The sequence below is a fragment of the Crinia signifera genome, chromosome 12, assembly GCF_055691185.1.
Source record: "Crinia signifera chromosome 12, ASM5569118v1, whole genome shotgun sequence".
Lineage (NCBI taxonomy): Eukaryota > Metazoa > Chordata > Amphibia > Anura > Myobatrachidae > Crinia > Crinia signifera.
In genome coordinates, this window is record NC_139228.1 from 60,827,730 (window position 1) to 60,850,048 (window position 22,319).

Genomic DNA, 22,319 nt, shown 5'->3' on the forward strand with positions numbered 1-22,319 from the left:
GGGGAGTTGTCAGGGAACGCTTGAAAGTTTGGAAGCTAGTGGAGAGTCTTATTGGGCATGGAATGCAGGCACTCCCCTGCCTGCTCGGGGTGGGTGGATGTCACATGACATCAGTGCCTGCCCCCAATTCGAAGAACAAAGTGCATCAGAAAATGTAGTTCTGGGCTACCTTTTTGCTGCGAACTGAGGAAAGTCATTAGATTTGGAGCAACCATCAAATCATATTTCCTCTGTGCGGGCGCTTGCGGGCGGATGTGTAAGCGTACACATCTGCTTGCAGTGTAGCAGGGGGAACCGGCCAGCACACCCGGGGGGGGGGGGGGGGTGTTCAGTGTTAACCTTCCCGCTAGGCTCTGAATATTCGCAGCCAAGTGAGCAAGTCTGAATTACCCCATTGCTCATTGTTAACATGAACCCTGTGGCAACAAATCTGTCTGACTGTGATGTGAGGAACATTATTTGAATTTGGAATGTAGAGAAAGTGATACTTTATCATATATAATTATTGAACTATTAAGTAATAGACAAAACAACATACATGATGAGGATTGACCTGGACACCTATAACTTGTCACAGTTGTGGGTGGGAGCAGGGCCTGCGCCACCACTAGGCAGCTTTAGGCATTTGCCTGCGGGTGCCGGCCACTGGAGGGTGGCACTTGGGAGCAGGTCCCACCCCCCCTCCCTGGAGCCAGGTAAGCAGCACCCACAGCAAATCCCCCACAAACCGAGTGCCAACTTGGTGGCAGTCGCATCCCCCCTCCCACCGGCCCTGGGTGGGAGATCTTCAGTCATCCACCATATAGGGGAAAGTTCAGTTGGGCACAAGAATTTAGGAGTAAAAAAACCTTGCAGAACTCTTGCATCCTCAATAACTGTCTGCTTTGAGGGGCGGCCATTTTGTGATAGGGCATTTTTAATGGTAGCAGGAGAAGGACGGGGATCACAGTCTAGTGGTTCTACAGGTCCTGGCAGCAGTTCAGCACTAGTCGCCACAGACCTGAGGCGCCAACACTTCCCCAGCACCTCCAAGCCACTGCGGAGTCTGTGGGGGCTATTGTTATGCCACTGCGCGTGCGACTTCTACTATCGGAGAAGTTGCACAAGTGAATGGACACCTTTAGAGAAAATGTAGGCAGACATTATGCTCTTCATATACTGTGTAGTTTCTAAAGTATATTAAAGTATTATTACCACAACAACTGTAATATTTAATTAATCCTTTTTCTAAAGACTACAAAGAGAGTATTAATTATTAATATACATTATATTTTTTTTTCAGAAAGCCCTTTACACAAACTAGACCGTTGCCAAAAAGTGTTTTTGTGGTGCCAGCTTTTACATGTTTCCCAAGGGGCCGCTCTAAGCCCAGAAGGGTGTAGAGTTAACTTATAGGTTACACTGCCTATATGAATACTTGAATACTTTGCTGATGACCGTGGAATTCACAGTTAGTCCCCTATGTCTGACGTATTATGATGTTAATGGGATTGATTTTATTAAGTAAATTAGCAGAATATAATGTACTGTACTTCTAATTTACTGCATGGCATTCATCTCAACAGGAAAACGTACATGGGCAGATGATTAATCATGGTTTCCCTCCTTGGCATTCAATAGATGAACATGTCGTTACACTACGGTGACATACATTAACCCTGTCATATTATACTTTCATGTTCACATCAATCAGTTCGTTGCAGAAGGACTAAGATTTTTCACTCTGATACTACTGTTTTTGCTGGGACATACATAGCTGCCAGGGACTGGAAAAAACAGTGATGTAGCCTCACGTTTTCTTATTTTAATAGATAAATAAAGTATCCGGTATTTACTATAGCCGTGTCACTGATTTCAGGGACCACAATACAATTAGACAATTTATATTGTTTGGTCAGTTTTCAAATATGTAAACAAATGGATGAATTACAATGGGTTCTGAATGATTTCTCGATGGAATTGTTACCGACGGTCATTATACCCACACCCGTTGACCGATAGTCTAAATTCCATCGCAATCAATATACAGACATTCATTATGACAACATGTTCAATTGATCGACATAGTCGAAATAACCGACATTTACAATGCTAATCCAGTTAATATGGGAGACATTCCAAAACGTAGTCCTCGATGCATTCTAACGGTCCAGGGGTGACATTTAATAGAATGAGATTTTTAGTAACATTTTGTAATCTCACCTTATCGCACCGTATCGCACTTTTTCAATTCGCATTTTTTCCTCCAAAGCCGATTATTTAATGGGATGTGACAATGCGTCCAAAAAGTGCGGTGAAGTGTGAAGAGATGCGATGTGTTGCGACATGATGCGATTTTGTGACACAGTAATGTGTGATTTCCGGCGCTGGTCATGTGCGATTTTCTGATCAACCGGATGCCAAATAACCCCTAACTTATTGGCGCACCTAAGTCCCCTACAGTATGCATCACACCCCCTATATAATGGGGCACAGGCACCATTTTGACCTTTGAAAGGTGGTAAGGAGCATGGAGAGGAGCAAAGTCTGGGAGAGGAGTGGCAGAGGGAGCAGTGGGCCAGTCACAGGCAGCAGCAGCGCCAGAGGAGCCAGTGGGAGAGGCAGCAGAGGCACACTAAGAGCCAACAGTGTGAGAGGGAGAGGCAGCAGTGTGCCGGGCAGCATGGCCACATCAAGGCCTGGGCCAGGCCGGACCCCGGATGAGAAGGCACAGCAGGAGGAGGTGGAAGACCCTCTTGCCTCCCCATCTCATCCACTCACACAGGAGGACCTGTTCAGCACATAGTCCGAGGAGGAGCTGCAGGAGGCCCACATGTCTGAGGTCAACTGGCCTGAGGTGGAGAAAGATGGAGGTGAGGAGGAGGAGGGTGAGCCTGCCCTGGAGGAGGGGGAAATGGCCGCAGTGGAGGTGGTGGAGGAGGAGGCAGAAAGTGGGCGCACCCAAAGTGGCCGTAAGGTGCATTTTTCCTACGAGGAAAATGCGGCCCTTGTTCACGCCATAGTCCCTGTATTTGACAGGCTGCTGGGGAAGCATTACAACAGGACCACTGTGCAGCGGAAGAGGGCCATGTGGGACTCTGTCACTGGCACAGTCAATGCTGTTAGCACTCACAAATGTCAAGTTGCACTTTCATGACATTAAAAGCCTACCCAAATCCAAGATGGCCAGCTGCACTGGAGGAGGCACCACCCAACCCTTGACATATACCTCATATGAGAAGAAACTCAAACAAATTATCACACCAGAGGACCTTCCTGGGCTCCATGTGGCGGACACAGATAGGCCAGCAACGCTACGCCAAGCTGGTTGTGTTCACACATTTTCATGTACAGATGGGGCAGGTCCCATCTTTGCAGGGGATTGCGATGGCGACGCCAGCCGCCATCCCCCGCCAGCGCCATCTCTATAGCGAGAAGGGGACGCGCGCACACAAGAGGCGCATGCGTCACCTTCCGATGGCGCTTCCAGAGCTTGCACCGGGTCACCGCCGCCTGCCCGAACCCCCCTGCCAACCCTGTCCGTCTCCCTGAAGCGGAGACGGACAGGGTTCCTGTTGCCCCGCCGACGGAGATTGAGACGCAAGCGCATCTGTCAGATGGTAAATCCAGGCTGCTGGCGGATCGCCAGCGGTGACGTTCTGGCGATCCGCCAGCAAAGAAGAGGCCTGTCCCATCTGTATATCATACATTGCAATTTTATATAACTGTAATGCTATCTTGTAATGTTTGCATAACAATAGTGCTGGTGTGGAACCAAATATACCAGCAAGGTTAACTTATGTCAATGTAATGGTCATAGTTTGCAATTGTTGGTTATGCTGGGTTATGTAGTTCCACACCTGCTGGTATTGGTCAAATGGCTACCAAATTATGTTACAGGTTTAAACTGCTCAGACCCCAAACATACTTGTAATGTTGTAAAACTGGCGCTTTTAGCGCATGTTTTGAGGATCTCTCACAGCAACCATGGCACTCAAAGGGTTTCAGAAAGTTTCTAATAGGGAAAGAAAACCTGCGCAAAATGCGGCCAATGATAGTTTTAATGAATGACACATGTTTTGTGGCTATTTAAAACCAGGCAAAATTCAGACTTGAATACTGTCCTTTACTAATGGGATATTATTGCAACCCTAGACACAACATGTGTCCATGTGCATGCAGAAGTTTTGCTATACTGTAATAATTACTGTATACTGTAATTTAGAGGATTATTCAGACTTAGCATGGCTGCGAATTTGTTTGCAGGCGAAGATCGATAAATAAATAAATAATTGTTAGTGAAATCGCAGGCGTGCCCAGTGGTGTAACAATTGCTCCTCAGACCCTGCAGTTGCTTGGAGGCGCTAGATATGCTTGGGCGCCGCGGGGTCTGCGGAAGTTTTTGCTTAATGGGGCTGCCAAATCTGTCGCTGGCTTCTGGTGGGGCACCCTCCCCCTCCTTCTCCTCCGCTTCTCTCCCCTCATTGAGACCAGCAGATCCCCCAGTCAGAATGTAATTTGCCACCTCCTCACAGCAGATGGTTATTAAGGATGCTAGAGGAGGCGGCGACCATTTTGCAGGAGGAGCGTCGGGACGCAGACAAGAGGACCTGCTGGTTCTGGTGGCCAGCAATGGACCGGTCGGCAGAGGTAAGGAGGTGAGGAGGGGGGAGGTGCATAAATGTTAGTTGCAGGGGGTCGTCCAATTCATAGTTACGCCACTGGGCGTTCCCAGGCATTTCCAGGGAAGTCATGTGACGTCAGCTCCGGCCCCATCAGTCTGTTTCTATCCTGGGCTACACACAGACTGCACATACAATGAAATCATTCGATGGTAAGGTTGCGGGGTATGGGGATTAGGTATAAACATTAGTGGGGAGAGTAAAGGTTAGGATGCTGAAAGGGAGAGTTGGGGGGGAAGGTAAGAATACTCATCTGACCCTGTGAGAATTCCCTTCTCGGAATCTTGACTGCCGGAATCCTGACTGCTGTCCACCTGGACCGCCGTTTATCCATATTTTATCCCTCAAGAAAAAACATATAATGGATACAACATATTCATCTGCAGTTTTCAAACAAGCAAAGGTAGTATAGTTTTACACTAATTATATATATATATATATATATATATATATATATATGTGGAGGGATGCCGGCACTCCAATCCTCTTAGTAGTAGGTACCTGGTGCCTTCACAATGCGAGCAGCAACGCTGAACGCTGGATACAGTCGGGGGTGTAGCGCGGCACTCAGGACGGTGTTAAGAAAGAAAACAGGAGCCAAACTTGACGTTGACGTTTCAGCCTTGCGGCTTTTATCAAAACAGCTAACATGATTTTTAACACCGTCCTGAGTGCCGCGCTACACCCCCGACTATATATATATATATATATATATATATATATATATATATAATATATATATATATATATATATATATATATATATATATATATAATTAGAGTAACGTGTATTCAGTACTGCTGTTTTCATTTATGTTCTGGCATATAATATTTGAAGACAAGCGATCTGTAGCTACTATATTTACATTTTTAATATTTTAACAATAATCTCCTAATTACATCTTCTATTAATATTCTAGCACTCATGCAATATTATTTAAAAGTGGTAGTAATATTTCTTTAGCCTAATGCTGATTTCTTATGCAGGTATAATTAACAATTTGCATGAATTGTAGCATTTAGCAGTTATTATGCAGCAGTTGGGCATGAAGTATATTACTAAGTAAGAGCATTAGCCCAGAATAGTAACAGTCTCTTATCCAACAGCAGTACAACACCTGTTACCGACTATTTAGGATCAATTGAACAAAATTACCACATTTTTCACTTGCAATTAAAATGTTAGAAAGCTCGTAAGCTCTTCAGCAGAGAAAATTTTCAGTACAAGTATTTCTAAGTACTTTGACTTCCAGTGTGCGTATAGTCCTTGCTGCGTATATAAAATGCACTTTTAATTAATCAATGTTACAATATTAGTAAAGAATGAAGTATAATATTAACGCTAATCTTAAATTATTCAATATTCACTACATAAATTGCAGACAGCTTTCCCAAAATAAAACAGCTGCTTTCTTGGCAATCCGTAGGGGTGTGGTATAGGACCCCAACAGTCGGGATCCCAACAGTCATTAGTCCGACGTCGGGATCCCGACTGCCCAGACACAGACAGCAGGGGGGGGGGAGCTCAAAAAATCCCCTTGTGGGCACAGTGGCTCGCTGTGCTCGCCACCTTTTCTATTCTCCCACTATGGGGGTTGTGGACGAGGGAGAATAGCCGGTGGTCATTGGTATCCCAAGTGTCAGGGTTTTAAACAGTCGGGACTCCTAAGTTGGGGTAATGACTATCCAAATCCCGAATGTCAGCCATCCGTCAGCCATCCATCGCCCATCCGTCGCCCATCCGTCGTGCCGGTTTAACCAGGGCAGCAACTAGGCGGAACTATGGAGTCACATGCCGTGTGTGCCTTATGTGATACCCATACATGCTTTCAGGGGGTGGGGTTAACTTTAATTGGGTCGACAGTCAATAGGTCGACCACTATTTGTCGACAGACAATAGGTCGATACATGGAAAAGGTTGACTGGCTTTAGGTTGACATGCAGGAAAAGATTAACATGAGTTTTTTATGAGGTTTTTTTTTAACCTACTTGTTCTTACTTCACCATCCAAGTGGACATAGAGGGAGAATTTAATAGTGTGCCGAGAGCAGTGAGCCATGAGAGGGGAGTGTTCTTATATTAAGGCGTAAGGGGAGTAGTGTGCGGTCAGGAATCAGGTCCCTCTGTGTGTGGCCGCTGGCTGTGTACTGTCTCTGGGGTTCCCGCTAACACACGTAGGATTAATGCCGCTGCTTCCTCTACCTATGTCAGCTTGGGGCAGATGAACGCTGAGGTCTGTGGGCAACGTGGGTAGCTCCTAGTGTATTGCTGGTCAGGCAAAAGTACAAGGACATGCTGATGGCGCTGCAGACAGAATCAGAAGCGACGCAACATGGTTCATCTTCAAGGCATTGGGAGACTTCTTCTGCCATTGGAAGACGTCTTCCCCTTCTTACACCATTACTAATATTTTTTTCAGTACCCCCAACTGGTCTGTAACTGGATTAATATATGCTGCTGGGATAGCTGAGTATTTGCCATGAGCCATAAAGAAACATACAGAAGTTGTAAGACTCGGACAGGATTGGATGGAACATGCAGGAACCAGAGAGGGAACCAGCAAGGAACAGAACACAGGGGAACCAGGAACCAGGAATATAATTCACTAGGTAATGCACCAGTAAGCACAGCAGCCTTTACAGAATGTATCAGCCCACACAGCCTGTGATTAACTCACATTTCACAAAAGCCATTAGAAAAATACTCTGACGGCTGGAAGGGTCGTAAGAAAAAAAATCACAAGTTCATTGATTTCTATTATGTAGAAACTCCTCTAAATAATAACTGTATCATATATAAAAATACTAATCTGTAATGCCCTTTGTCTTTAAAGGCTATTTGTATATTCAATGCAAAACAACTTATTTTGGCCCCCAGATCGTTCCTCTTTGTTTATCATTGCCCGATCTGCTAAACTAGGGTTAAAAGCACACTAGCCTCATTCTTTCTGGCTAATTGCATTGTAAAGTGGTTCAGCGTGAACATTCTGGGGCTGATTCTGGATTTCTGCTCATGTGCAATCCCGGACTGTGAATGTCCGTGGTGAGTTGCTCGCTCGCTGGGCAGTTCGCAAAGGGGAGGGAGAAAAGGGGGCGGTGGTTAGCAGGGCCATGGGTACACCGGCAGTTGTCTATGGCACATATCCACTCGCATGGTTGTGAGGGGAAATGGCCATGGGGGAGGGTGGATTGTCGGAGAAGTGGGCTCTCTGGCACTCAGTAAAATGCAATCTGCACAGCTTACCGATTCAACCAGAATCAGACCCTCTGTCTCCTTTCACAATTCTCAATTGATTTACCCATAGAATATTGAACAGGAGGAAATACAGGCAATCATGACGAGGATACAAAAAACGTATAAACAGACATGGGGGAACAGCCATTGAAGGAATCTGTGCAGAATACGTCTAACCTGCAGCATTTTTGTATCAGGAGGCGGCATGGTTGTGGCTGGATCAGACTTTGGAAACAAATTAATAATTATGGGTTGAGTTTGAAAGTTCTGGTGGGTTGAGTTTAGGGGTCCAGATGACAGCTATTAAATCCAGAGAGCTTTTCAAATCTGCTTCATGCTCAGTTGAAATGCTGCGGTTCTTGACTGAAAAATGTATTGATATGGGTTGCAAATTACAGGGCCACAGGTTTGGTCTGCGGTCTCTTGGTCAACAATGTCTCAGACTATAACTAACGGTCGACTCCTGGAAATGGTCAACATACCATAGGTCAGGATTGATAGAAAGTTGTTACAAGTTTAAAATCTACATGAACATGGTTGACAACCACAAGGTACAGTAGCCACAAGTTTTTCATGTTTTTTTGGGTGTAGACCGACTTGGTTCATACTTTACTATCCAAGTGAGTAAAGAGTGAGAAACAGTATTTATAGATCTAATGAAAGCTACCTGGAAAACCATGGAGCAATAAGATGCCAGAAAATGTCAACACTGTAATACCATCCATTGTGCAATCTCCCAAACTTTCAGCCCGTATACAGGCTTCTGGTTTGGGGTCGTCTGTTCAAACTGTCAGGAGAATTTAACACATTGATCTTAGGTTCCATCTGTAGAGCTGGAGAGCAGTACAATTATATGTGTATGCAGGCAACAGTGAAGCAAAGTGGAGGTTCCTTGGAAGTTTGGGACTGCATTTCAGCAAATTAAATTGGGGATTTGGTCAGGATTAAGGTTGTCCTCAATGCTGAGAAATACAATTAGATCCATGAAGCAATACTGTACCATCAGTGACCATCAGCTGCAAACATCCAGCCAATGTCATCATCAGCCTCAAAACATACAGCCAATGTCATTAGGAACTATCTTCTACGTAAAGAAGAACATGGAGTCCTGGAAGCAATGATATGACCTCCACAGAGCCCTGATCTCCACATCATCAATACTGTCTGAGATTAAAGATGTTTGGATCAACCTCCCTGCTGAGATCCTTCAAAAACTATGGTCAAGTGTACCTAGAAGACCTGATGCTGTTTAGAAGGCAAAAGGTGGTTTTGATATTGATTTGATTAAAAGTGCATAATCTTATAAAGTGCACACAACACAAAGTGCATTTAGTGTAAACCTGTCACCATAGCAGAGTATCAAAAGTTCATCATGACATACAATAGTGCAAAATACTTATGAGCAACGAAGAGTGTCAGCTGCCATCCCCATATGGCCAGCATGCATGTTGCAACTATTTTAAGGGTATGTCACAGCTTGCAACTGTAACACCATACACAGTTTAAATGACTCAGATTGTCAGGTTTTTTTTTTTTAGATGTGTACCAGATAAAAGCTGGAAACGTATTTGCGTATATATCCAGTTATTATTTTGCAATGACTCTTCTTCATTTGTCCCATTGTGCGTATACTGTACATGTGACATCACATCATTACTGGTAAGAATCTATTGACTGTAAGCAACAAATTCTTTCATATCAATAGCAAAAGATAGATTACTATAAATTTCCATCACTCCTATGATCCCATCCTGTAAAGAACAGTGGGGCAGATGTATTAAGCCTTAACAAGAGATACATGCAAGGGGGGTTAAGAGAGATAAACATCCAGCCAGTCAGTTTCTTACTGACTTTTTTCAAACACAGCCTGTAACATGGCAGTTAGGATGTGATTGGCTGGACGTTATCTCTCTTGATCACCATTGCATTTATCTCTTGTTAAAGCTTAATACATCTACCCCATAATATTGTATTTGCTGTAATACTTACAAAAGGACTCATTAATTAAAGGTCTATCATACTCTAGGATGCAATTGAGAAACGATAGACAGAATTGGTTGATTGGTTGTTATGGGCAACATCAACTCTTTTCATTTTTAGAAGCTTTCGCAAACTTACGCCATAATATTTTTTAGCAACTGACTAAAGAAATATTTATTGTCCTTACTACTTTCTTCGCAAACGAGTCAATTCCATTTCACAATAACTTTTAATGAACAGATTGCAAACTTTGGATCTGATACTGAATTCACTTATAATAAATGAATTTGTTAAACTGAAATTCAGTTTTAATTTGGACACATTTAGTTGAGAAGAGAAGAGCCTGGAAATCAGTTATATCCAACTGTTACATTGTAAGTACAGATTGTGAGACATTTTCTTATAAGGTGGGTTAGGTAATGGCTCTAAAGCCAATAATAATCTTTTCTGCTATTTAACTGAAGATATGTCTTTATCTTGGAACTTGTTGAGGGAAAGTGCTTATGCTTGTAACAACTCTGCAGTACCATGAAAGACATTCATTTTCAGAAGAAAAGTGTCTATAATTGAGCACTTCAATGTACTAAAGGTGTTTGTTGCCTTCTAATCTTGAACTAGAACGTAATTGTTCAGTAAGACGGAGACTGGGATGTTGCTCCTATTGTACGTTTGTTATGTCAGATGAAACAACAGTTATATGTCTGTTTCTTTTCATGTGATTCTACCGTATAACATAGTTCTATTATTTTCATTATGTGGCAAAGGTATGACTTGTCTATAAAACTTTATTTTTATCAATTAACAAAATACAAAGTGAATGAACAGAATCGAAATCTTAACCAATCATACAAAATAGATGATAATGATTATAATTTTCATATGTAGGTTGAAACAGCAGCCAAAGGACCTTATTCTGGTCTGTTCGCAAACAGTGTTCGTTCGTACAGGGACCAATGTTGGGCATATGCGCAGACGCATTTCTGTGCATGTGCATACACCAGGTGCGTGCAGCCACGCCAAACAGCCTATTCGCTGGGTGCACTCACCCAAGGCTGGGGGTCTGGAGCGATGGTGGATAGTTGTGCCCATGGGAATACACAACATCCGGTAATGTCAGACGGCAGCCCACTTCCTCCCGAGGGTGCACGCAATTCTAAGTGACCTGAAAGCCAGTTAGTGACCATCGAATGATGTGAGTGTTCCCCCACAGGCTGCAAATGGATGTTTATCACCATTCGCAGGGCGGGTTCTGGTTGACTCGCAAGGGTGCGAATTTGCATCCAAGCGAATCAACCAGAATATCCCTCAAAGTCTGCAACAAAGGTGTTTGTGGAAGATCATTTCATCTCACAGGTCATACAGCATGGCAAGACTGAGCGCAGCAACAAGACACAAGGTAGTTAAACTGCATCAGCAAGGTCTCTCCCAGGCAAACATATCAATGTAGACTGGGGATTCAAGATGTGTTCTGCAAAAATAAACATGACAAGATTGAGGACCATAGATGCAGTGGTTGACCAAGGAAATTTAGTTAATCAAATGACAGACAGATTATGCATTCTTACCTTCAAAAACAGAAGATGGTCAGCAGTGCTATCAAATGAAAAAAATGATGACTGGTATAATAATAATAATAATAATAATAATAATAATAATAATAATAATAATAATAATAATAATAATAATAATAATTATTATTATACATTACACTATTTCATATATTATTATTATTATTATTATTATTATTATTATAATATGAAAATTGGTGGTTTTGGGGGGTATCAATTTTTTTTGTATCCCACCTGACTAATCACCTTATTTACAGTAGTAGGATGTATGTACAGTATTCACAGCCAGTGGAACATGCGAGTCCCCATTAATAGTGCAGTATTCAATGCCCATTTACGAAATGTGCAGTGAATCCTGTTTCAGGGTTTCGGAGGGCTGGACCATTCGCTGCCAGCCCTTTGTGTCACCCTATTCAACTCGTCAGGAGAAGCGAGCCCCTGGTGGAGAATTTTAACCCCTGCGGCTATTGCCGCAGGAAGCTGGGGGAAGGCGGTAGGCAGGAAGATGGAAGTCTCCCTGCCTGCGCCTGACACTGAGGAGGGCTGCCAGGACACTGACAGAGCCCCCCCAGAGCTGGCAGGGGGCTGGGATCATCAGCCGCTGCACTCCCTGGTCCCGATCGTGCATATGTAATGATCGGGACCAGAGTGCAGTGAATAAATGAATATTAATGAGCTTCTCTCAAAAATCATGGAGAATGCAGTTCTCCATCCTAGCATTGAATACACTCTCGGCGAATCCCAGTGAAAACCCCATTGAAATACTCCAGCGACGTGCAGCGAACATGAAACGGAGAACTGGCCGGCATTCACTGTTTGCTTCCGGCGAACAGTAAACATTGAATAGAGTGAATCATATTTTCAGTGAAACAGATTCACCGCAAGGAGTGAAAACAGCCGGATTCGCCCAAAAAAAACCCTGAGAATTGGGAGCATTGCATACTGGCTATAGTCTTAGTGACGCTTTTATTTATAATATACATTTTCAGTAAATGTCTATAAGTCAGTATTCTATGTAATTATGTTTTCTCTCTTGAAGGGAGGTAGAGAGACATGGGGAAAGCTTCAAGACATCTGAGATGAAAAATGTGAAAGTTCTAGTAGAAGTTTTCTTTTAATCTTCAAAAGTGTCCAGTTATATTTTTGCAAAAGGCCATTGATACATAGAATACGCTTTTTCTATTCATGTACAGAGATATTCAGGCCATTCAATTAGTTTTTTTTATTGTTTGTATCTTTGAAGTTTGGGGGTGATTCCAGTTGACTAGCTACTGTATGCAGTGAAAAATCACTGCTTAGTGAGCCATCTAACCCTGCCAGCTGGGCTAGCAATGCCACCGCCTGCTGCGGTTCGCACATACCCGCTGCTTTGCGAATGGATGTTTTTCATAAACTCAAATTCACAGGGTAGCATACAGGGGTGAAATCATGCGATGGTCGCCGATCACCAAATGATTTTTACCCCATTCACAAATATAAGTCAGTCTTGACTCACCTATATTTGCGACATCCAGTCCGAGAATGGGACGAGCGGTGGACACCCTGTGACATCAGCCGCCAGCCCCTGGCAGGCAGTGGCCTGCCTGCATTCGCATGGGGATGACCAACATTTTCCTGGGCGCACCTAGCATTTTCATGGGTATGCCCATGAAATGCTGGCCGACCCGATGCAATCGCGCCCTGCCCCCCTTCCCCCTTTGCGAACACCACAGTGATGTATACCAACAGAAAAGCGTCCGGTGATGTTGCGGGAGCCCCGCACTACAAACAGGACATCATAGAACTGGAAATAGTCCAAAGAAGAACAACAAAGATAATAAAAGGGATAAATAAATTAAACTATGAAGACAGACTGGACAAATTGGGATTTTTTTTACTCTAGAAAAGAGACGTTTAAGAGGAGACATGCTTAACATGTACAAATATATCAGGGGCCAATTTAAGGAAATGTCAGGCACTCTTTTTGTTTAAAGAAGTACTCTAGGACATGTGGGCATGAGATTAGATTAGAAGTGGTGTCAACAGATGGAGAGGTGGTGTCGGCAGAAACAATAAATACATTTAAAATAAGGTTGGACCTACATCTATTATGTAAACACATCCAGGGGTACACCAAACAATCATAATTTGTCTATTAAATCAGAACACCCAACTCATTAAAGAAAGGTAGCATACACTCTAACCAAAGGTTGAACATGATGGACGCACTTCTTTATTCAGCATTAACTACTATGTAACTACAGATGTAGCATCATACTTAATGGCTGTGTACCACATAACGTGCGCTATGCAAATCGCGCCTGCTCCTTGTCCTATGGTCCCATTATAAATCACGTTATAAACCATGGATTCCATGTTTATACAGTAGCAATCTGTACCAATGACATGACATATATGACTGAACACATCTGCTCCTGCGAATCTAATCCAAGTACTTTTTAACTAATGTAACGACAAAACCTGTAGTGGGAAATTGCGTGGCAGCCTGACATTGCGTTTTGTAGAAATTTTTTTTTTTATTTTATTAAGGGAAGAATGTTGATTTGCCAGCTGCTCACAGATCAATGTCAACTCCAACATTGTTGTATTCAGTACCACAGTCTTAATGGGGAACATTAGTCACTCAATGGTTAAACTATGTATTACATGGCGTGGGACATACCGCACGCCATAACGCCATCTTCAACTCGCGAATCGGATGCTAAAAAGTGTGCTGTGAGCCACAATGTATGAGAACACATCTATATGTTACAGGCATTTCTAATGAAGATGTTGCACCTGCTCAGTAAGTTGCCACGGTCATGCAGTCTTTATTCAACAAGTTAAACCCATTACATGAGATACTGTACTTATGGTTCACTACAGTGGCACAACACAGCTATATTGCACCTAAAAATGGTGACCGACAGCCCAAAACGATAACGACTACACACATAATACAAGAGGTGCAGACGCTCTGTTCAAGTTTAAGACATATTCTAAGTTATATCTGATGAAAACTAATGATTTCTCTAAGTGTATCAGGAAAGAAGCAAAACAACCACAAGCCAGACAAATAGAATCCTTGTACATAAATGATTTTACTCTAAACTCTTGTTTGCATATTATGTTTAGGAAAACACATTTTTATTCTTATTCTTTACAAATAATAAAAAAACATATTTCTTCTAGATGGTAGACAGGATAGAAATGTGCTGCTATCAGTAAAGCTATTTCTTTACCACTGGTATAATAACTCCAGCAGTCAGAATTTCCATTGTTCCTACAATTGATATTTTTTCTCATACTGTATATAATAGAATACTTACAGATACAAAATCATTTTAACAAACAGAAATAATACAGAGCCACTGACAAGGATGGCACCGGTGTATGTAGATTTAAAGGGAAATCAGTAGGCTAAATCCCGATAGATAGGGGTGTGGGTTTTTTATTTTGGCTCACACAGAGAGGGGTAGGCTGTCACTCAATCTAAATCATTTGATATGAAAGGCACGTTATCCCATACTCGATTGAGAGGTATTAGATATGGGTACACAAGAGACACTTCTTAAACAGGGAGCTCAGAATGTTCAAATAGAATGCTCTCAATTTGTTAATAGAGTCCACAGACACTTTGGGGATGTAGTAAAGGTTGACACACACCTAGTGATCGAATCGATACGCACTAATGTGTTGTTTTTTTTTTTTTTCTTATTGGATGTCTGTCTTTAGCCTGTTGGGAACTCCAAAACAGGGGCCAATTGGGTATATGGTATGAGAAAAGTGATAGATAAGAGAGGTAAAAAGGGCGTAACGCCAGGATGTTCCAAGCCAATAGGGGGTAGGGAAGCAGGAGACAACAAGTTTAGTGAGGGGAAGGGATCGAGAAAGGGCCAGGTGCAATAGAGGAGTAAGAGGGAGGAAGGGGGAAATCTTTGGGAATGGTGGAGGGTCAATGAGCTCTGAACTAGTTAACAATTGGGCTATGTAAATGATGTATCGGCGAAAGCGGGTATGATGAACTAAATAGTGAGATGATTGTAAAACTATTTATGATAATACTCCTTTGCTGTGATTTGTGTTTGTAGTTGTAATGTTGTGTATGTATTTCATATTGGAAAAAGTAAATAAAAAAGAAAAAAAAAAAGAAAAAAAAACAAACAGAAATAATGTTCTGTCATTAAAGAGTTATAGAATATGGTGCTAGATGTGTGCTAATTGTACAGGTGGACTAGATAGGCCAAGCGGTTCTTATCAAATTATATGTACAGTATCTATGTAAAAAGGGTCTGGTCAAGTACTTAAATTGAGCTAGCACTTTAGACCTAATCATATCAGATCACAATCAAACAATACTAGAATTGAGAATAAAACTAAGTGATTGCACGCTAACCCCAATGAGTTAATAAATGTTTAAAAATCAATTCTGATAAAACAAGAAAAAGTGTGTTGCAGTGCTACTGTATACTGTGGTTTATTATTCAAAAAATCCAAAGCTAAAGATAGGCTAGGTCCACATACCAATTGTAAAGCGCAACGGAATATGCTGCGCCAGTGGCGTAAGTTCGTTCCAGTTACCAGGAGGCAAGATATATATTGGTGCCCCCCCCCCCCCACACACACATACAACCCTATATTACTGTACCTTATATAAAATATATATTTCTGTTTAGATAGATAGATAGATAGATAGATAGATAGATAGATAGATAGATAGAGAACACATATATATTTCAGAACTCAGCCACAGAAGCAATATTGTTGGCTTTTAAATAACTGATTTAAACTTCCAGGGGGAGGAGAGGTGCCCCCTTGGAAGCAGGAGCCCAGCTTCAGATGACTCCATTGCCTCCCAGATTTCTGCCTCTGTGCTGCGCTACAGTTACTACAGCGGTGCGCCAGCTAGGTGATTTGGAACACATGGACCGTTGGTAAATTGCAAGGATATAGTGAAAGATATCATTCAGAAAGCGCTCTCTGAGTGATATTGTTCACTATATATTTTAGTGTGTACACTCAATGGGGGTTATTCTGGTTCATTTGCTGAGGATGCGAATTTGCATCCTTGCAAGTAAGCCAGAATGGTGGTACACCGGCCCACCATTCGCAAGGCACATACGTTCGCACTGACTAGTTTTACATAAACACCCATTTGCATCCTGCTGGGGAACACCAACACCATTTGATGGTCGATGACCATTGAATGATTTTGAACATGCAGGCATAAGTGAGGTTACTCTGAGCAACCTTACATATGTGTGTACGCTCGAGGGGAAGCGGGCATGTCCGTCACAGCTCCATTAGCATGAGAATGCCCAGCGTTCTCATGGGAATGCCCAAGAAATGCTTGGTGTTACCATATGCTAATGTACCAGCCCACCAGCCAACGTCCCCCTGCCCTCCATTCGCAAGCATGGGTGTGTGTTCGCAAGCAGTTTGGTCCCCATGGATGCATGCACCAAGTGCATGCACATGTGAAGAAATGCACATGCGCAATTCAAAAACATAGGCCCTATGCGGGAAAAAAAAATTACACTTAATTTAAACATTTAAACCAGACTGTTTGGAATTGCAAAAAAAAAATTGACTGGAAAGGGTTAAAGAAGTATCTCCTGAAGCTGTCAACCAACCCAATGAGTTTCGGCTGAATGATCTTTATCAAGGCAAACTGCAAAGGTACAGAGGAAGGTATAATGTAACTTAATTAATCAGATCTGCTTTGAGCTTAAGCTACGAATTTCACAAGATTCAGATCTTATACAGTAAAACATAATCTCATGATGCCCTGTTGGTCAACAAAGATGTTGACTGTGTAGAAAGATCGTTTTCCTTACTAAAACTTGAAACTTCTGATAAAACCATCATTTTTAGTCCATACTCCTTATTTGTAGTGAATTAACTTTTTCTTGCCATTTCGATATACTGTACTTTTCCGATTGACAAAATTATTTTTTTATTTCTGCAGTTGAAATTCCATATTTTGTACATTAAGACCCATGGTATAATAGCTAGTATATCAAGTAATAGAAAAAGATGGCCGTTCTTGAAGTTAAAACGTGTCTCGATCTCTCCAAGTGCTTGCTACACCTTGGTTTTGTGACTTTTTGTTTGACTGCTTGTCTACATTTAAGTGGATAGCCAGTACAATAGCCTTTTCTAGGGAATGAGATCAATGAATTACTATGTCTTTAACCTCACAGATCACCTGGGGAATTGCTGTTTTGGAAAAATGGAATTGAGATGGAATTGGTATCATGGACACATGACCTTAACTAATCTGCTACAACCTGATGCAAGCTGTACAGGTAGTAAGACAGCGGATATATCTTTAGTGATCTGCTAAAAAACAAGACTCTGGCTGCCATACTTGGTTCCTCCTGATATTTTGTTTCACAAGTGATATCTAGAACTACAGTATGCTTTTTTTTTTGGTATGTTTCTGTAACAAAGTTTCATCCCCAAAATAAGCATCTGCATTAGGGAAGTCTGGATTAATTTGCCAATTAAATGCAGTAGGACCATAGGCAGATCCAGGTGTTTGGTGGTGGGAGGGGGGGGGGACACGTGCCCCCCCCCCCCCCCCCCTTCCCCTTCCCCGTCATTGCATTGCATTGCTGGCACTTGTTTATATTTTTTTTTATTTTAAACATAGTAGCCCCAAAGTAGCGGCGGTGCAACTGGTGCAGTACACCGCCACCGGCTGCAATGAATGGGCTAATAGCACCATTGCAGCAGCAGCGGGAACAATGAGTCAGACTGACACCAATGTAGCTGTGGCAGCCACAGTAACAATCACGGGAGAGGAGAGACTCTTCCCTTCTCTCCCCTTCCCTCTCCTCCCCTTCTCTCCCCTTCCCTCTCCTCCCCTTCCTGTTCCCGCATCTGCCTTTGCCGTTTACCTGAAGGTTTTTACAGGGGGATGAGCCATGAAACTCCCTGTGCCAACAAGCACAAAACTCCTTGCATCGAGCATGTAGATCCTGGCAGCACTTATGTGACATAATATGTAATGGGTATTAGGGTGTGGGGCATAATGTGTAATGGGCATTCCGACATGTGGTATAATGTGTAATGGGCATAATGGTGTTTGATATAATGTATAATTGGCATCACAGTTTGTGCCAAAATGTTTCAGATTCATTACGGTGTGTTGCATAAAGTGACCATGCTCCTATTGTCATGTAGCCACTCCTCTAGTTTCATATGACCACACTCCCTCACAACATGTGGCCATGCTCACTTTTGGCACGTGCTTATAGTACCACTAAGAAATCATTTCTACTTGTGCCAAAGGGTACAGCATTCCATTTTGAGGCCACAACCATGTTTTATTAGGACATACATCCTTTTCTAGAAACCTGCTCTCACAACTGCACCCTCTTTATTAATTGTCATGCTCCCCATGTAATTTATTCCGGAACCCACCCCTGAGTAGGACAAACTCCTAATGAGAAATTAACGAAGGTGTTTACAGTGGAGATTGCTTGTGGCATCTACACAAAGAACCACTTGGATAAAATTGCTACAAATGACCAGGACCTGATTAAAGGTTCCAGGTGCCCTTGGCTAATACATACGGAGCTCCCCTTGTAATGCTGATAAACACGTATGGGTGCTCAGGGACTAGGCAGGCATAATGCTCATATGTATGTAACAAAGGTTATACCACTGGCTTGGGTAGAAGGCTTTGGCTGCCCAGCTGGCTCTCCAATGATGTCAGCTTATTGCCGGGTCATTCCTGGGACGGACCTGTGTCTCAGTCCCAGGTGGGACACAGAATTTGCGATGTGAAAGCGGTATAAGGCATAGCCAAATTCGTAAAATACCTCCATGGAGCATATTACTGAGTGTGAAGATTTGGCCAAGTTTTCTGTGGGCCTAATTCAGAGCTGATCTCAGTGCAAATTTGTTCTCAAAATGGGCAAAACCAATGCTGCCCTGCAGGTGGGGCAGATGTAATGTGCAGAGAAAGTTAGATTTGGGTTGGGTGTGTTCAAATGGAAATCTAAATCTAATTGTCCGGTGAAAATAAAACAGCCAGTATTTCCCCTGCACAGAAATAAAATAACACACCCAAATCTAACTCTTTCTACACATGTTACATCTGCCCCACCTACAGTGCATATGGTTTTGCCCATTTTGAGAATAAATTTGTCCTGTGACCACGTCTGAATTAGGCTCTATGACTGAGCTTTGCACATACCAAAGAATTTGCTGCGTAAAATTACTAGTGTGAAAGCACATAAAACACATCTGCAAAACTGATTTGTGTCAAATTTGTAGCATCCCCATTCATTTTTTCTTATCTAACACTTCTGCTTCATTTTCCTTTTTGTGAGATAAGAGACTATTTTATTATATTTTGTTGTATAATTTATCATGTTTTGCAGTGTAGAAGTCTCTGATTACTAACTGTACGCTTTAGCATGATTAAGTTGACACAATGTGCACATTTTACTAGAAAATATTTTAGTCTTTGCATATACAATAAATACCATTTGATAGCTTTATTATAATATGTGACTGTGTGGACTAGTCCACCTGAGTTTAAACCCAGAAGGCCCACACATGCCCACACACACAAGTCTAATACGTGTAACTGAAGTCATAAGTTCTTATGATTAACTTTACATTTTTTTTTTTTTGCAATGAAAAAATGAATCCTACCTACAGCAGTACATTATTTAAATTGAAGGAGGGTATTCAATGTCTTCCTCTTTCTGACAGGGGAAATACTATTATTCAATGCTTCTGTTTCCGACAGCATTGATGGCAGATTTTGACAATTTCTCAACAATCAACAGCCATTTCCGCCGATCCTGCCTACCCTACCCCTCCATTCATTCCTACTTATCCTATTGTTTTTCATTCATCCACACATCTCCTTTAAGTCTGTTAATTCTTATGAGTTGGACCCTTCTTCCTCATGTACTCACCCTACCTCTTTACCTCACCTGTGCTCCTGCCCCTTTCTTCCCTTCCTCTACTTCATCTTCAGTCTCCTCGACAATTTCGACACCTACTTCTGAACTGATGCTGATTTTAGTTCTACCAGCTATACCCCTATTTATGCTGTATTTTATCAACACACCCTGTACGTTACCTTGTAATTTGTTTTCTGTTTGCTATGTACGGCGCTACGGACACTTTGTGGCACCTTATAAATAAACAAACTACTACTACTACTGTAAACAAATCTTTAAATAAAAAAATATAAAGTAAAAAAATAATTTATTTAAATAGCTTTTTCTTTTCATATAATTTATTTTTGCTCGTTATGTGCATTATACAAAGAAAATGTTTGCTCCCAAATCCTATTCTAATTAATTCTGAAAGCTTTTACGCCACTGTATTTATAAAACTTTTATACATGTGCATCAAAGAAACCTACATTTATGTAAAGCCCTGTTTTTGTCAGCATTGCAATTTACATGTAATCATACATGTGGAAAAGAACACTAAGATTACAGATGCTTAAAATCATTTCACTTCAATATTCAAGGCAGAGAATTCTGTTTGGCAAATAAAAAAGGAAATTAATAGAATGAAATACGTAAGAAGAAATTCAAATTATACATTTTCAAATGCTGATTTTTTTTCTCCCAAAAATCATTTTGGTACTTGTTTCCTAGCACGGCGCCCGTGGCAGGTGATCGCATACCTTAACTTAAGGTATGCGATGGATGCAACCGACGCGATTTCAGGGCTATTTTTAGCTTTTTCCCCGACAATTAAAAAATTGCATCCATCACATGCCTTAAGTTAAGGCATGCGATGTGACCGATTCGATGGACACGATTTTACATAGGGAACAATGTTAAATGGGCCAATGGACCCGATTTTTCATTGTATACCCACCCTTATGGGTATTTTACATGTGCAATGCCCCCCCCCCCCCCTTGTTAACGCCACCCCACGATGAACGCCAACCCGAAGCGTGGCGAGTGCAGCGAGGTCGTGAGGGGCGGCGCTACGCGTCCTCCGACCTTTTCATACCCCCACTATCCATGTCGGCGTGGAGTTGATGTTATATAGTGTAGCGAGCCACCGAGCCCGAACCGTGGTGAGCACAGCGAGCCCCGCAAGGGGATGCGTAATACCTGTGAAGTAATGCGCGTCCCCTTGCGGGGCTCGCTGTGCTCGCCACACTATATAAAATCAACTCCACGCCGACGTGGATAGTGGGGGTATGAAAAGGTCGGAGGACGCGTACCGCCGCCCCTCGCGCGCTAGCTGCACTTGCCACGCTTCGGGTTGGCGTTCATCGTGGGGTGGCGTTAACAATGGGGGGCATTTGACCCATCAGGTTGGGTATACAATGAAAATTGGGGTCTGGGGGGCATTTAACATTGGGCCCAATGTAAAATCGGGTCTCAGGGACCATTTTACATTGGTTCCGATGTAAAAATCGCATCGATCTCATCGCATGCGATTTGATCAACGCGATTTTTTAGGACCCGATGGATACAATAAAAATCACAGGCGCCATGCTAGGAAACAAGTACCATAATTTTTAAGGGATTTTTTCTTAGCAAACAAATAGCTGCTCGAAAGACCAACCGTGGCATCCCGATGGTCAGGATCCCAACATCCTTTAGGTACTGTAAGTAGGCTAACCAATCCTTCATGCAGCCCAACATGTACACCTTACCCACACAACCTAAATCTACCCCTCCGCCTTAGTGCCTAACCCAAATCTGCCACCCTCCAACAGCCTAACATTAACTTTACCATCTTAGTGCCTTAACCTAACCCTTCTTAGTACTTAACCCGCCCTCACTGCAATCTAAAGTGAGAAAGCAATTTTATACAGATGGAGCCCCTCTATTCCATTGCCGGTTCTCGCCAAAACGTCCCCGCTGGCGAGCGCTGGCAGAGAGGAACTACATCAGAC